The sequence below is a fragment of the Nicotiana attenuata genome, unplaced genomic scaffold (assembly GCF_001879085.1).
Source record: "Nicotiana attenuata strain UT unplaced genomic scaffold, NIATTr2, whole genome shotgun sequence".
Lineage (NCBI taxonomy): Eukaryota > Viridiplantae > Streptophyta > Magnoliopsida > Solanales > Solanaceae > Nicotiana > Nicotiana attenuata.
In genome coordinates, this window is record NW_017671680.1 from 98,207 (window position 1) to 113,403 (window position 15,197).

The following is a 15,197-nucleotide window of genomic DNA, read 5'->3' on the forward strand; positions in this document are numbered from 1 at the left end:
GGTCAGATGAGTGTGAGGCGAGCTTTCAGAAGCTCAAGGCAGCTCTGACTACGGCACCGGTATTGGTTTTGCCCACAGGTTCAGGGCCTTATACAGTCTATTGTGATGCTTCCCGTATTGGGCTTGGTGCAGTATTGATGCAGGATGGCAGAGTCATTGCCTATGCTTCGAGGCAGTTGAAGATCCACGAGAAGAATTATCCAGTTCATGATCTAGAGTTGGCAGCCATAGTTCATGCTTTGAAGATTTGGAGGCATTACCTATATGGTGTGACGTGTGAGGTGTACACCGATCACAAGAGTCTTCAGTACTTGTTCAAGCAAAAGGAGTTGAATCTGAGGCAGAGGAGGTGGTTGGAGTTGCTGAAGGATTATGATGTTACTATCTTATACCACCCGGGTAAGGCCAATGTGGTGGCCGACGCATTGAGTAGGAAGTCCGCCAGTATGGGTAGTCTTGCTTATATTCCGGTCAGCCAGAGACCGCTTGCTTTGGATATTCAGGCCTTGGCCAATCGATTTGTGAGGTTGGACATTTCTGAGCCTAGCAGAGTGTTAGCCTGCACGGTCGCTCGCTCTTCATTATTGGAGCGTATCCATGATCGGCAGTTTGATGATCCCCATTTGTGTGTCGTGAGAGACACGGTGCAGCGTGGAGGTGCCACGAAGGTGACCTTAGATGATGATGGTGTTTTGAGATTGCAGGGGCGAGTTTGTGTGCCCAATGTCGATGGGATTCGAGAGTTGATTTTAGCGGAGGCCCATAGTTCCCGGTATTCTATTCACCCGGGGCGCCGCGAAGATGTATCAGGACTTGCGGCAGCATTATTGGTGGCGTAGGATGAAGAAAGATATTGTTGCATATGTGGCTCGATGTTTGAACTGTCAGTAGGTTAAGTATGAGCATTAGAGGCCTGGTGGTTTGTTTCAGAGGATTGAGCTTCCCAAGTGGAAGTGGGAGAGGATTACCATGGATTTCGTTACTGGACTTCCGTTGACCCGGAATAAGTTTGGTGCTGTTTGGGTCATTGTTGATAGGCTGACCAAGTCAGCGCATTTTATTCCTATTGCAGCCACTTATTCATCGGAGAGGTTAGCTGAGATCTACATCCGAGAGATTGTTCGCCTTCATGGGGTGCCGATATCTATTATTTCGGATCGGGGTACGCAGTTTACCTCGCGCTTCTGGAGAGCAGTTCAGCAGGAGTTGGGCACCTAGGTTCAGTTGAACACAGCGTTCCATCCTCAGACGGACGGCCAGTCCGAGCGGACTATTCAGATATTGGAGGATATGCTCCGAGCTTGTGTTATCGAGTTTGGAGGGTCGTGGGATCAGTTCTTGCCTTTAGCGGAGTTTGCCTACAACAACAGCTACCAGTCCAGCATTCAGATGGCTCCTTATGAGGCGTTGTATGGTAGGCGATGTCGGTCTCCGGTTGGGTGGTTTGAGCCGGGAGAGGCTCGGTTATTGGGTACAGATTTAGTCCAGGAGGCCTTGGATAAGATCAAGATCATTCAGGACAGGCTTCGTTCGGCTCAGTCGCGGCAAAAGAGTTATGCGGATCGTAAGGTTCGAGATGTAGCTTTCATGGTTGGTGAGCGGGTCTTGCTCCGAGTGTCGCCTATGAAAGGCGTGATGAGATTTGGGAAGAAGGGCAAGCTTAGCCCTAGGTTCATTGGCCCATTTGAGATTCTCGATCGTGTGGGAGAGGTGGCTTACAGACTTGCCTTGCCGCCCAGCTTGTCAGCCATGCATCCAGTGTTTCATGTGTCCATGCTTCGGAGGTATCAAGGCGATCCAGCCCACGTGTTAGATTTCAGCATTGTCCAGTTGGACAAGGATCTATCTTCCGAGGAGGAGCCGGTAGCTATTCTAGACCGGCAGGTCCGTCAGTTGAGTTCCAAGAGTTTTCCTTTTGTTCGTGTTCAGTGGAGAGGTCAGCCTCCTGAGGCATCGACCTGGGAGTCCGAGTCTGATATACGGGGCCGTTATCCCCACCTTTTTCCCGACTCAGGTACTTCTTTCTCTTGTCCGTTTGAGGACGAACGGTTGTTTTAGAGGTGGAGAATGTGACGACCCAAAGGGTCATCACCTGTATTCCTACTCACTCTGTATTTCTGAGGCCGTAAAAACCTCACTTGAGGGTTACCTCAAATTTGTGTGCGCAGTCCGGGCGCGTAGCCGAAACGTTTAAATATGAATTTGTGAGAAAGATAATAAAATCTTGATGTTTTAATTAATTAAGTTTGACTTCGGTCAATATTTTGGGCAAACGGACCCGGACTCGTGATTCGACAGTCCCGGAGTGTCCGTAGGAAAATATGAGACGGGGGTGTGCCCGGAATCAAATTCCGAGGTCCCGAGTCCGAGGAATGAATTTTTACGTGAAATTGTTTTCTAAAAATAATTAAAGAATTGGAAAGTGTTATTTCTTTAGAAGACTGTGATGTTGGGCTCGTATTTTGGTTCCGACGCCCGGCACAAGTCTTAAATATGAGTTAAGGAATTGCTGTGAGGTTTGGTTAGATTTGGACGTCATTTGACGTGTTTTGAGCTAGAAGCAGTAAAATTTGATGTTTCATGGAAATTGGAAGGAAATCATGGGTCTTGAGGCCTAATTCGATGTTGTTTTGGCGATTTGATCGCACGGATGAGTCCGTAGGATGTTTTTGGAGTTATGTGCATGTTTGGTTTGGAGCCCCGAGGGCTCGGGTGAGTTTTGAGTGGGTCCCGGGAGGGTCTTAGACTTAAAAGTATCAGAAATTTGCAGGTCCAGGTGTTGCAGGCCCCCAGAGCGGCCGCGGTCATTTCCGCGCGGTCCGCGCTGGAAGCCGCGCGGCCGCGGTGCATTTCTGCGAGCGGTCCGCGTGGCCAGGTTCAGGGGGCCAGTGAATTCCAGTTCGACCAGCGCGGCCACGTGCCATATCAGCGCGGTCCGCTCTGGAAGATTCAGAGAGGGGTCTTGGTTCCAATCAACCAGCGCGGCCGCGCACCAAATCAGTGCGGTCCGCGTTGGGTAGGTTCAGAGAGTCACCTTTCTTCCGTTCCTCGGCGCGGCCGCCGTGCACTTTTGTGCGGTCCGCGCTGAGTCTTCAGTACAGTATATAAATTCGGGATTTTCAGTCATTTTTTCACTTTTTCAAAACCCAAAACACAAGAGGCGATTTTCTAAACGATTCGTCTTCTCCAAAACGATTGGTGTGTGATTTCTAACTCATTTTCTTTACTCCTTAACATCTTTAAACACAATTTCAAACTTCAAAACAAAGATTTTAATGGGGAAATTGGGAATTTAGGGTAGAACCTAGGTTTTCTAAAATTGGGGGTTTTGGACCTCAATTCGAGGTCCGATTACAAAATAACTTACATATTTGAGTTCATGGGGGAATGGGTAATCGGGTTTTGGTTCGAACCTCGGGTTTTGACCACGTGGGCCCGGGGGGCATTTTGGGAGTTTTTGAACAAACTTTGGAAAATTTCATTTTCATGCATTCAAATTGATTCAAGTAGCATTTGTTAATACATTCAAGTAATTTGTGATTAGATTCGAGCGGTTTGGTGGTGGATTCGAGGGGTAAAGCTATACTAGAGGATTGAGTTGAGTTTGGAGCATTCGAGGTAAGTGTTTGATCTAACTTTGGCTTGAGGGAATAGGATTAGAGTGTTGTTTGCTAATTGCTAAATGTGGAGTACGGTGTATAGGCATCGTGATGAATATCTATACACCGGTGTCTAGCATGACCGTGGGTCCTTGTTTGTACTTATTCTGATGTTGTTATGACTCTTCCATGTTAATTGATGAATTCTATGCAATGTGAAGAGTACGAGGATTAATTATGAATTGTAAATTCTTTGAAGTGTTGGCTCGAACGACAAAAAGACTATTGAGTAAGAAACGAAAGGGATAGAAAGAGATATGATTAATCCCTTGCCGGGATGGTTTGAGTATATTGATTATCTCCCTTGCCGGGATATGAAAGTTATTATTGTTGCTCGCTTGCTGGGATTTAGCTGTTTAATTGTGTATTTCCCTTGCCGGGACACTTCTTATTATTTGTTATCCCCTCGCCCCGTTTGGTTGTGACTACTGTTTGGGTGAGGAAGAGTGATAATGCACGAAGGGTCATTCCGTGCCATGTTTGATTATACTTGCACGAAGGGTCATTCCGTGCCATGTTTTGATGATATTTGCACGAAGGGAAATTCCGTGCCATGATGTGAGAGTTATGTGAGGAAAGCACGAAGGGTGATGCCGTGCAGTTTATTTGATTGCTCTTGGTGAGAATGAGAGTAAAAGCACGAAGGCTGGTGCCGTGCAAATGGCTAAATTTTCCTGCTTTCATTAATTATTGTTATTGTACGGTTACTTGCTTAAATTGCTGACTTTACATTCGGGTTGTACTTCCCCCATAGCTTGCTCCCCTCCCTCTTAACTGTTTAATTTCTTTGTTCTTTCCTTTTATTGCATATATATATATTGAGCTGCACAGGTTGGTTTGGTAGTCCTGTCTAGCCTCGTCACTACTTCGCCGGGGTTAGGCCAGGAACTTACCAGCACATGGGGTCGGTTGTGCTGATGCTACACTTCTGTGCTCTTTTGCACAGATCACGGTACCAGAGCAGTTTTTGGACCACAGCAATAGGATATCGATCGGGAGCTGACTTCAGTCCAGGGACTTACGAGGTAGCCTAGCCGGCGTTCGCAGTCCGTAGTCCCTTACTATGTTTTCAATTTGTTTTCATTGTACCGAGACAGACACTTATGTAATTCTATTCAGACTTGTTTGTAGCACTCTTTTGTAGTTCGTGAGATAGCGACACCAGTCTTGGGTAGAGAAATGTTAAACTTCCGTATTTTGGGTTTTTCAGTTATCGGTGTTTTAGAGACTTCCGCTTTAATTCAAATGACTCGTTATATTTATATTGTTCTTGTTAAGGTGAAATCAGGGATTGTTATAATGCTTGGCTTGCCTAACTCCGATAGTAGGCGCCATCACGACTCCCGACGGAGGGAAATCCGGGTCGTGACAAATTATGGGTACTTGTAACGGAAGGAATATTTATTTTCTTTTCAAAAAAGATATTGAAAGTGTTCTAATGAAGGAAAAAATGTGGACATTGTAACCGAAGGAATATATTTTTTTTATACAAAAATATTGAAAGTGTTCTATTGAAGGACAAAATATCGGTATTTTAGTAATTCAACTTTAGAGATAGAGGCTTTCCACTTTTAGTATCCATCTAAATATTCAAAGAAAATATAAAACACTAAAAACAGAACAAGAAAGAAGCACAATAAACCCATAAACATGTTTGAAGACTCCAATTTTATGTTTGGATTTTAATTAGATGCTCTAAAAATACTTTGTATCTCTTAGAGAATGTTGTTGATCGTTCGATTCTCCACTTTTGTAATTTGATCTTTGTTCCTTGCATACACACTTGATGCCACTTGCAAATGTACGTGGATTATAATTTGACGCAAGAAGTTGATAAGTTATGAAAGCTAATTAAGAAAAAAAAGAGGAAGAAGAGTGGGCTAATTAAGAGATAGTATTAAATAAGTAATTGTTGATACATTAATTAGGCAACGAAAAGAAGAAAAGAAAGTAACTACTGATGAGTTCTTCATAATTATATTGCATATACAATAAATAAATAAATAAACTTAATAAATAAATCATTAAGTAGATGGTAATTTGGGCATTCAACTTTTGAAGGATATTTTAGTAAAACAACTTAATCTAAAAGTATTCACACTTATAATATAGTATGATGTATGTATATGTATGTATGTGTGTATGTATGTAATTATTATTTTTAGATATGTATTTATATAGTCAATTTTGTTTATTTTTCAATTATTTTTCACTTAAAACTGTCACGACCCGGAATTCCCACCCTCGGGAGTCGTGATGGCGCCTACTAGTGGGAGCTAGGAAAGCCAAACCTTAATTACCTTTTTCATTAACGCATTACCTCTTTTAACCAATATCAGCAATCGCATGCAAACGATGAAATTTAATAATTAAGCGGAAGTCTTAAATTAAAGAAACTAAATAAAAATGCAGAAATACAACATAAGCCTCTACCCAAGAACTGGTGTCACAGTGTCACAGACTATCTAAGATTTACTACATACAAGGTCTGAAGAAAAATACAATAAACTGTTTCTGAACAAAAGATAATGAAACAGTGAATGAAGATAGAGGTAGACGCCAGGGCCNTGTGTGTGTGTGTGTGTGTGTGTGTGCGCGTGCATGTGTGTGTTTGTTCTTATTTTGTGTATGTGTTGGTTTTTAGAGTTTTTATTGTGATTTAATTAAGAAAGGAACAAAAGCTTGGACTAGTTTTGTCACGACCCAGATTTCCCACCCTCGGGAGTCGTGATGGCGCCTACTAGTGGGAGCTAGGCAAGTCAAACATTAACTACTTTATCATTAACAACATAATCCTTTTTAATAATTTATCAGCATTAAAATAAAAGCAACCGATTTAACTAAATAAGCGGAAGTCTTAAATTAACGAAAAACTGAATGGAAATGCAGAAGAATTCAATATAAGCCTCTACCCAAGACTGGTGTCACTATACTCACGAACATCTAAGAATACTAAATACAATGTCTGAAAGAAATATATCTGTTTGTCTCGAATACAATGAGATAACAGTCTAAAGTAAAAGATAGGGGAGACGCCGGGCCTGCGGACGCCTGCAAGGCTACCTCGGTGTCTCGCTGGACTGAAGGCCTGCTCCCACGCTACTACTGCTGCTGTCCAAAATCTGGATCTGTGCAAAATAGCACAGAGTGTAGTATCAACACAACCGACCCCATGTGCTGGTAAGTGCCTGGCCTAACCTCGGCGAAGTAATGACGAGGCTAGGACCGGACTATCAATTAAACCTGTGCAGTTATATAATATACAACGGAAAGTAAAGCCGGAATAAACAAGTAAAGATGGGAGGGGGAAACATGCTGCGGGGGTATACCAGTATTAACAGTAAATCCAGAGTAACAGTCTAAGGGCAGCTTAGAATTTACAGCGAACAAAGAAACTAATATCCAAAATAAACACACTTGTATCAATAATTGTTGCGGCGCGCAACCCGATCCCAATATATAACAACACTGTTGCGGCGTGCAACTCGATCCATATCATTTAGCATTGTTGCAGCGTGCAACCCGATCCACAAATATCATTGTTGGGCGTGCAACCCGATCCATATCATTTAGCGTTGTTGCGGCGCGCAATCCGATCCACAAAAATCATACAATGCACGACATCACCCAAACAACAATCACAAATAAGGGGCAAGAAAGTAAACAAATAATGATAGAAATCCCGGCAAGGGAAGAATATCAATAAATTTCCATGTCCCGGCAAGGGAGAAAATCAAAAAAACAACAAAACATCCCGGCAAGGGAATAAACCAATAACTCTTTCTCTTTCTTTCACTTTCATCTCATAGTTCACATTATCACTTGAGCCAACGCTCCTAGGATTTAAATATATCATATACCTTCACAATTTGTATTTCAACTTGAGCCAACGGTCCACGAAGTTCAAAGATCACAATTTCCTTTCACATACTCTTTACAACATATAGAAATCATCAATTAAGTATGGAAGCTGTAACAAAACCAGGATATTCGCAATATAAGGACTCACGGTCATGCTAGACACCAATGTATAGATACTCGTCACCATGCCTATACATCGTACTCGACAATTAGCAAGTAGCAAATAAGACTCAACTCCTATTCCCTCAAGCTAAGGTTAGACCAAACACTTACCTCAACTTCCACGACCAAATCAATCCACAACAACCGCTTTCCCTCTCGAATTCGGCTCCAACTCAATCAAATCTATACAATAATGACTTCATAGTATCAATATATGCTAAACAAATCAAACCCAATGCCTATTTATAGATTTCCAAGCTTTCTTCCCAAAATCCCAAAAATCGCCCCCGGGCTCGCTTGGTCAAAACACGAGGTATGGACCAAATTCATATCCCCCATTCACCCACGAGCCCGAATATATAATTTATTTTCAAATTCGACCCCAAAACGAGGTCTAAATCAAGAAAAAGTAAAAAGCCCTAACTCTACAAAATTTCCCCAATTTCTACCCTAAATTACATGTTTTAGGCTTAGGAATTCAACCAATATTGATGAAAAGTGAAGGAAACGAGTTAAGATTTACTAACCCAAGAAGTTTTGATGAAGAAATGCTCTAAAAGTCGCCCTAGAACCTTGGAGAAGAAGGAGTTCGTGAAGTGTTATGTTATTCCCGTCACTGGTTCTGTTTTGGACATCTTAAATAACTGGGCAAAATTGCCCTTCGCGTTCGCGGAAGGAGGGTCGCATTCGCGAAGGGTAAACTTGGTAGACCACTGCGTTCGCGATGGAAAGAGTGCGAACGCAAAGAGGAACGGCTGGGGGGTCCAGGACTTGGTCTACGCGAACGTGTGTACCTTCACACGGACGCGATGAAAGGGATCTGCAAGACTACGCGTTCGCGAGTGGGTGTATGCGAATGCGAAGAGGAAAAGAAAGCTGAGTCCCCAGGGCCAAATGACTCTACGCGAACGCGTGTCAGGAACGCGAACGCGATGAAGGGAAGACTCAAAGCTTCGCAAACGCGGAGAAGGCGACGCGAACGCGAAGAACAAAAAGGAACCTGCAACAGCTGAAGCAAAAACCTGCAATTTTCCTAAGTTGAAATCACTCCGAACACCCTCGAGCCCTCGGGGCTCCTAACCAATCACATGCACTAACTCAACAACAGCCTACGAACTTAACCGTGCGATCAAATCGCCAAAATAACATCAAAAACAATGAATCAAACCTCAAAATCACTAGTTTTTTTCTTCAAACTTCATGAACTTTCAAATTTAGAGTTTTAAGTCCGAAACACGTCAAACGACGTCCAAATTCACCCAAACTTCACAGAAATATCTTAAACCACATATAAGACCTGTACCGGGCGCCGGAACCAAAATACGGGCCCGATACCAACATGTTCTAACCAATTTTCATTTCAATTTCTTTCATAAATTTCAGAAAAATAATTTTACTCAAAAATTCATTACTCGGGCTTGGGACCTCGAAATTCGATTCCGGGCATACGCCCAAGTCCCATATTTTTCTACGGACCCTCCGGGACTGTCAAATCACGGGTCCGGGTCCGTTTACCCAAAATGTTGACCGGAGTCAAATTTACTCATTTTAATATCAAATTTTAGCATTTATCACAGAATTTTATATTTAAGCTTTCCGGCTACGCGCCCAGACTGCGCACACAGATCGAGTCGACTACAAATGAGGTTTTCAAGGCCTCGGAAGCACGGAATGAGTAAGAAAATAGGTTATGACCCTTTGGTTCGTCACATTCTCCACCTCTAAAACAACCGTTCGTCCTCGATCGGACAAAAGAAAGAAGTACCTGAGTCGGGGAAAAGATGGGGATAACGGCTCCGCATATCGGACTCAGACTCCCAGGTCGATGCCTCAGGAGGCTGACCTCTCCACTGAACACGAACAGAAGGGAAACTCTTGGATCTCAACTGACGAACCTGCCGGTCTAGAATAGCTACCGGCTCCTCCTCATCAGATAAGTCCTTGTCCAATTGGACAGTGCTGAAATCTAACACGTGGGTTGGTCGCCGTGATACCTCCGAAGCATGGATACATGGAAGACTGGATGCACAGCTGATAAGCTAGGTGGCAACGCAAGTCTATAAGCCACCTCACCCACTCGATCAAGAATCTCAAACGGGCCGATGTACCTAGGGCTAAGCTTGCCCTTCTTCCCAAATCTCATCACGCCCTTCATAGGCGACACTCGGAGCAATACCCGCTCACCAACCATGAAAGCTACATCTCGAACCTTACGGTCTGCATAACTCTTCTGCCTAGGAGCTGAACGAAGCCTCTCCTGAATGATCTTGACCTTATCTAAGGCCTCCTAAACTAAATCTGTACCCAATAACTGAGCCTCTCCCAGCTCAAACCATACGACTGGAGACCGACATCGCCTACCATACAACGCCTCATAAGGAGCCATCTGAATGTTGGACTGGTAGTTGTTGTTGTAGGCGAACTCTACTAAAGGCAAAAACTAGTCCCACGAGCCTCCAAAATCAATGACACAGGCTCGGAGCATATCCTCCAATATCTGAATAGTCCTCTCGGACTGGCCGTCTGTCTGAGGATAAAACGCTATGCTCAACTGAACCTGGGTGCCCAACTCCTGCTGAACTGCTCTCCAGAAGCGCGAGGTGAACTGCGNGCGGAAGTCTTAAATTAAAGAAACTAAATAAAAATGCAGAAATACAACATAAGCCTCTACCCAAGAACTGGTGTCACAGTGTCACAGACTATCTAAGATTTACTACATACAAGGTCTGAAGAAAAATACAATAAACTGTTTCTGAACAAAAGATAATGAAACAGTGAATGAAGATAGAGGTAGACGCCAGGGCCCGCGAACGCTTGCAGGTCTACCTTGGGTCTACGGGTGGACTGAAGGAAGCCCTCCAACTACTGATGTTGTCCAATACCTGGATCTGTGCAAAAGAGCACAGAGTGTAGTATCAGCACAACCGACCCCATGTGCTGGTAAGTGCCTAGCCTAACCTCGGCGAAGTAGTGACAAGGCTAGGACCGAACTACCAATTAAACCTGTGCAGTTATATAATATACAACGGAAAGTAAAGCAGGAATAAACAAGTAAAGATGGGAGGGGAAACATGCTGCGGGGGTATACCAGTATTAACAGTAAATCCAGAGTAACAGTCTAAGGGCAGCTTAGAATTTACAGCGAACAAAAGAAACTAATATCCAAAATAAACACACTTGTATCAATAATTGCTGCGGCGCGCAACCCGATCCCAATATATAACAACACTGTTGCGGCGTGCAACCCGATCCATATCATTTAGCATTGTTGCGGCGTGCAACCCGATCCACAAATATCATTGTTGCGGCGTGCAACCCGATCCACATATAATATTGTTGCGGCGTGCAACCCGACCCACATATCGTATTGTTGCGGCTGCAACCCGACCCACATATGGTATTTTTGCGGCTTGCAACCCGACCCACATATAATATTGTTGTGGCGTGCAACCCGACCCACATATAATATTGTTGTGACGTGCAACCCGACCCACATATAATATCGTTGCAGCGTGCAACCCGACCTACATATAGTATTAACGACAACCATAACAAGAGTCCCGACAAGGGATCAATAATGTCTACACTATCCCGGCAATGAATTCGACAGCATAGGTAATTACGTCTCGGCAAGGGAGAAACAGTTATAACCAAACTTGTTATAACACCTAACTACCTCAACTATAACCAAACTTGTTACAAAACCTAACTACCTCAACTATAACCAAACATGTTACAACACCTAACTACCTCAACTATAACCAAACTTGTAACAACACCTAACTACCTCAACTATAACCAAACTTGTTACAACACCTAACCACCTCAGCTATAACCATAATACTTACCCAACACAAAGAATCATCAACCAAAACATCCGTATCAATTAAGAACACAATGCAAGGGAACCACAACTCAACAATAGCCCGGCAAATGGGCAACATAACGATCTCTTCCCTTTCTCACTTTTACTTCACAATTCACTTCACAACTCGAGCCAATGCTCCTCGAAGTTCTTAGATTACAATTTCTTTCACATGCTCTTTATATCATATAGAAGTCATCAATTAAGCATGGGAGATACAACGAAATCAAATATTCGCAATATAAAGACTCACGGTCATGCTAGACACCAATGTATAGATACTCGTCACCATGCCTATACTTCGCACTCGACATTTAGCAAGTAGCAAATAAGACTCAACACCTATTCCCTCAAGCTAAGGTTAGACCAAACACTTACCTCAAACTTCCACGGCCAAGTCAATCCACAACAACCGCTGTCCCTCTCGAATTCGGCTCCAAATCAATCAAATCTATACAATAATGACTTCATAACATCAATATAGGCTAAATAAATCAAACCCAATGCCTAATTATAGCTTTTCTATCATTCTTTCCAAAATCCCAAAAATCGACCCCGGGCCCGCTTGGTCAAAATACGAGGTTCGGACCAAATTCATATCACCCATTCCCCCACGGGCCCGAATATATAATTTGTTTCCAAATTCGACCCCAAAATGAGGTCTAAATCAAGAAAAGTAAAAAGCCCTAACTCTACCCATTTCCCCCAATTTCTACCCTAAATTACATGTTCTAGGCTTAGGAATTCAATAGATATTGATGGAAAATGAAGAAAACGAGTTGAAATTTACTAACCCAAGAAGTGTTGGTGAAAGAGAGCTTCAATGGACGCCCAAGGACCTTGGAGAAGAAGGAGTTCGTGATATGATATGAAAATCCCGCCACTGTTCTGTTTCGGAATTAAAAATATAACTGGGCGAAATTGCCCTTCGCGTTCGCGGAAGGAGGGTCGCGTTCGCGAAGGGTAAACTTGGCAGGGCATCGCCAATGCGGAAAGGGAAACGCGAATACGTAGAAGGAAATGCCGGGGGTCCAGGAATTGGTCTATGCGAACGCGTGGGTACTGATGCGAACGCGAAGAAGGGACTTACAAAGCTACGCGAACGCGAAGACATTATTGCGAACGCGAAGAGTAAAACTAGGCTATGTCCCTAAGGGCCAAATAACTCTATGCGAACGCGAGGTCAAGGTGCGAACGCGATGAAGGAAAAGTCTAAAGCTTCGCGAACGCGAAAGAGGCATCGCGAACGCAAAGAAGAAGTTGCCTGCAACAGCTGAAGCCAATTTTTCAATTTTCCTAAGTTCGAAATCACTCCGAAACACTCCCGAGCCCTTGGGGCTCCTAACCCATCACATGCACTAACTCAATCAACATCCTAGGAACTAAACTGTGTGATCAAATCGCCAAAATAACATCAAAACAACGAATCAAACCTCAAAATCACTAGTTTTTCTTCAAACATCATAAACTTTCAAATTTAGAGTTTTAAGTCCGAAACACGTCAAACGACGTCCAATTTCAACCAAACTTCACAGAAATATCTTAAACCACATATAAGACCTGTACCGGGCGCCGGAACCAAAATACGAGCCCGATACCAACACGTTCTAACCAATTTTCATTTCAATTTTCTTTATAAATTTCAGAAAAACAATTTTACTCAAAAATTCATTTCTCGGGCTTGGGACCTCGGAATTCGATTCCGGGCATACGCCCAAGTCCCATATTTTCCTACGGATCCTCCGGGACCGTCAAATCACGGGTCCAGGTCCGTTTACCCAAAATGTTGACCGGAGTCAAATTTATTCATTTTTTAATATCAAATTTTAGCATTTTTCACAGAATTTCATATTTAAGCTTTCCGGCTACGCGCCCGGACTGCGCACGCAAATTGAGGCGACTAAAAAAATGAGGTTTTCAAGGCCTCGGAAGCACGGAATGGGTAAGAAAACATGTGATGACCCTCTTTGGGTCTTCACATTCTCCACCTCTAAAACAATTGTTCGTCCTCGAACGGACAGAAGAAGGAAGTACATGAGTCGGGGAATAGATGAGGATAACGGCTCCGCATGTCGGACTCGGACTCCCAGGTCGATGCCTCAGGAGGCTGACCTCTCCACTGAACACGAACAGAAGGGAAACTCTTGGATCTCATCTGACGAACCTGCCGGTCTAGAATAGCTACCGGCTCCTCCTCATAAGATAAGTCCTTGTCCAACTGGACAGTGCTGAAATCTAACACGTGGGTTGGTCGACGTGATACCTCCGAAGCATGGATACATGAAAAACTGGATGCACGGCTGATAAGCTAGGCGGCAATGCAAGTCTATAAGCCACCTCTCCCACTCGATCAAGAAACTCAAACGGACCAATGAATCTAGGGCTAAGCTTGCCCTTCTTCCCAAATCTCATCACGCCCTTCATAGGCGACACTCGGAGCAATACTCGCTCACCAACCATGAAAGCCACATCTCGAACCTTACGATCTGCATAACTCTTTTGCCTGGACTGAGCTGTACGAAGCCTATCCTTAATGATCCTGACCTTGTCCAAGGCCTCCTGAACCAAATCTGTACCCAACAACCGAGCCTCTCCCGGCTCAAACCATCCAACCAGAGACCGACACCGCCTACCGTATAAAGCCTCATAAGGAGCCATCTGGATACTCGACTGGTAGCTGTTGTTGTAGGCAAACTCTGTTAAAGGCAAGAACTGATCCCATGAACCTCCAAAGTCAATAACACAAGCTCGGAGCATATCCTCCAATATCTGAATAGTCCGCTCGGACTGCCCGTCCGTCTGAGGCTGAAATGTTGTGCTCAACCCCACCTGGGTGCCTAACTCTCACTGAACTGCTCTCCAGAAATGCGAGGTAAACTGCGTGCCCCGGTCCGAAATGATAGATACCGGCACACCATGAAGGAGAACAATCTCCCGGATATAGATTTCAGCTAACCTCTCGGATGAATAAGAGACTGCCACAGGAATGAAATGCGCTGACTTGGTCAGCCTATCAACAATGACCCAAACTGCGTCGAACTTCTTCCGGGTCAACAGAAGTCCAGTAACGAAGTCCACAGTGATCCTCTCCCACTTCCACTCGGGAAGCTCCATCCTCTGAAATAAACCGCCAGGCCTCTGATGCTCATACTTAACCTGTTGACAATTCAAACACCGAGCCACATATGCAACAATATCTTTCTTCATCCTACGCCACCAATAATGCTGCCGCAAATTCCGATACATCTTCGCGGCGCCCGGATGAATAGAGTACCAGGAACTATGGGCCTCCCTAAGATCAACTCTCGAATCCCATCAACATTGGGCACACAAACTCGCCCCTGCAATCTCAAAACACCATCATCATCTAATGTAACCTGCTTGGCACCTCCTCGCTGCACCGTGTCTCTAAGGACACACAAATGGGGATCATCAAACTGCCGATCACGATACGCTCCAATAATAAAGAACGAGCGACCGTGCAAGCTAATACTCGACTAGGCTCAGAAACATCCAGCCTCACGAACTGATTGGCCAAAGCATGAACATCCCAAGCAAGCGACCTCTGACTGACCGGAACATAAGCAAGACTGCCCATACTGGCTGACTTCCTACTCAAAGCATCGGCCACCACATTGGCCTTCCCCGGA